The sequence below is a fragment of the Nelumbo nucifera genome, chromosome 3, assembly GCF_055504915.1.
Source record: "Nelumbo nucifera cultivar China Antique chromosome 3, China Antique-T2T, whole genome shotgun sequence".
Classification (NCBI taxonomy): Eukaryota; Viridiplantae; Streptophyta; class Magnoliopsida; order Proteales; family Nelumbonaceae; genus Nelumbo; species Nelumbo nucifera.
This window is the reverse complement of record NC_142651.1, coordinates 44582760-44585790: the sequence shown is the minus strand read 5'-3', so window position 1 is coordinate 44585790 and position 3031 is coordinate 44582760. Positions and strand designations below refer to the sequence as shown.

Sequence of the window (3031 nt, the reverse complement as noted above, 5' to 3'; positions counted from 1 at the left end):
TGGTTATTTTATGAAGTTAAACTAATTTCATCTATTTTATCATATTTTATGGAAATTAGTAGTTATTTTATCATAATCAGTAATGGTTAATTATCTGACACAATTCAGCACCCTATACTGGTCTCTGGGTATCATACAAGGTTTAAAGTATAGAACCTCTTGTTATCAGAATTGTGTTAAAATTGTATGTATGGCATGCTAAAAGAATTGCTAAAATTTTCTAAAATAGTTAGAAGGGATTTGAGAGTCCATAGTTTAACAATGGATGAGACTGAATAGAATGAAATGACATAACAGTATTAATATAATATAACCAGCCCTATATAATTGAGACAAAGTTTAGATGATGATGATGACGACAACTACACAATATGCTTGTGTCGCTAAATTCAGGACCATGAGCTTCTAAAATCTAAATTGGCAAGTTCCGACTTTTCTGTCTAGAGAATGTATTCTATTTTCTATGAAAACCATGCCGTGAGTGGTTTTCTGGATCCCTGAGACAAAAGTCAAGAACTGTCGACTGATTTTGGTGCTTTTGTTTGAGCTTTGTTTGAATTTGTTTACTTAATTAATGATGATAAAAGTTGTCACGAGTCACGACATGAGTCAAAATCTGTCATTGTTATCAGGCAAAACCAGAAGCAGAAAATCTCAAAGATCGTCTTTTCCACCCATTAACCGGGTTTTCTTGGGCTTTTTACAATTGCATATAGGGCTGTCAATTGGTTGGTTTACCCGACCGATCGAATCAAATCAAACTAAATCGAACCGTTTGCATTGGTTCTGTTTCTAAGATTTTGTCCCAATTAATAATTGGGTCGGTTCTTATTCTTGCTTGTTCCGAACTGATTCCGATCTCAACTAATTCTTTTGTTAAATATACAAATGTTCCTAGTTGGTATACATATGCAAAGCCACCGTGCCGGGTCATTTCTATTCCGGCCATTTCATCCTCAACCGATATCCTCAGCAAGTTCATCTTATTTAACACATAAAACAGAGGACCCATGGTGGCACTCACCCATCGTTGTGATGAAGGTTCTAGACGTTGGGATTTGCACCGAGAGCGGAGAATGACCACACAGCTTGTGATGGACTTTGATTAGCAGCGGGAGTGCCATTAGCTGGTTCTATTCTTATCATTAAACCTCCCTGCTTTTGTGACTGTTCATCTTCATCATGGTATAAAACAGAAGACCCATTCCAGCCATCTCATCCTTAGCAAATTCATCTTATTTAACACATAAAACAGAGGACCCATGGTGGCACTCACCCACTCAACAATCGTCAAAGTCTGGATAATTTGAACAGCTAAGAGCTTTCCACCTCCTCCCATGAATAACCCATATGGCCTCCCTGTAGCCTGGTATACCTCCTGCACATATATGCCCCTTGCAAACAAACTCGTGAATATAAGACCCCAACTTTCACAACCATCGTGCAATTGTGTAGCCTCCAGTGGGTCATCATATTTGAACTTTGCAAGCTTGTTGCATCCAATCAAGACCTAGGAGGCAACGAAATCGCAAACGATAGCAGCCCATGGCTCCACCATTGAGCAGCCAGGGGTGATTGCCATGAACCCACCAAGCAATCCATTGCACACATCGGTAATGTTCTAGAGTCCTGAAATCAATCTTTTCCCGAACAGAGTGGTTAGCGCAGCTGTGCAATCGACCAAGGTTGTGGTCACTGCAGTCCGGTCAAGTAAATGAGGTAAGCGACGAATTGGGATTCTGTAGCAGTGATGGCAAAAGCCCATTGATACAGGAAGTTACTATAATCGAAGAGCTTTGACGGGAATGCCTTCATGCCCAAGAAGTGATGGCCGATGAAGCCGTTGGAAGGAGAATCGAAGACAAAGGCAAACTCGAAGAGATAGTAAAATAGACCCTTAGCGGCTACGTCGAGCACGTTGGTGAGCATTATGTTCATAGTGTTCTTGGCTCGAACGGAGAAGAGAAGAAAGGGAAGATGATAAATGGATTTCCTCTGTCCTTTCATATAGGAGAGTTGGGAGAGAGAAAGAATAAGAGAGGACGGTGAAGGAGGGGAAAAGAAGAAAAGAAAGGGAAACAATAGGTTTAAAGAGAAAAATGGCAAAAAAAGAAAATAGAAAAAATTTAGTAGGGTATTTTGGTAATTTAATGCATTCCATCATCTGACTTAACGGTCAAGGGGGGTCTTTGTCACAGACCCCATAGTACAGGGGATCCTTTGTAATTTACCCTAAAAATAAACTAAAATGGCTTTAATATTATATTTTATGAACAAAATGAATTGAATATTTGTATAAAACTTGGAACCTATGACAAATTGGTAAAAATACATCATTTCATTGATAAATAGAATATAATTTTTAAGTACATATGTTTAAATCGAATTAAATCAGATTGGATATGGGTACACTCATATTTGATCCAAATATAAACACATTGAATTTGAATTTAAATTTAGATATGAAACTTGGATCACCCTTAATGGAATCAAATTTGAATTTTAATTCGGATAATTGCATCCCTATCCTCATCCCCAAATTAAAAACCCAAGTTGCAACTTGCAAGAGCATTCAGTACCACCCAACAGGACTAGGTGCAACTTAAACAATACATGGCGCAAGTAAGATGGGCTTTCATCAGGGAAAATCTATGTCCATACAGTTCTAACAGCCTTTTGCAATCTTGCATTAGGAATACCTTTCCACGAAATAAAGCACATATTCTCAATGCAAGCAATAAAGGCAGCTCGAATGGGCTTTGCCCTGACTGAAGCCCAACTCCGCACATGGCATGGATGCAAATGCAATTAGGGACGTCAGACTCAGGACGGTTGAACCTGATACACAGTTACTTCCAACGCAAACCCACCCCACTTGAATTAAAGGAAGAGGAACACCAATATACGCAACCGAGGCCATTTTTGTTTAACACATGTTTCAATGTTACAATTAGTCGGTTTTGACACATTGACCTTAACCCGAACATGACCCGAAAGGCTGAAACCCGATTAAGGTTGATCCGACCCTAAC

General features: G+C 39.0%; 1 pseudogene; it reads right to left on the bottom strand.

The window, feature by feature from the left end:
• Positions 1-1044: 1044 nt before the first annotated feature.
• On the bottom strand, positions 1045-1765 carry LOC104612921 (ammonium transporter 1 member 3-like; annotated as a pseudogene).
• Between the last annotated feature and the right edge of the window lie 1266 nt (positions 1766-3031).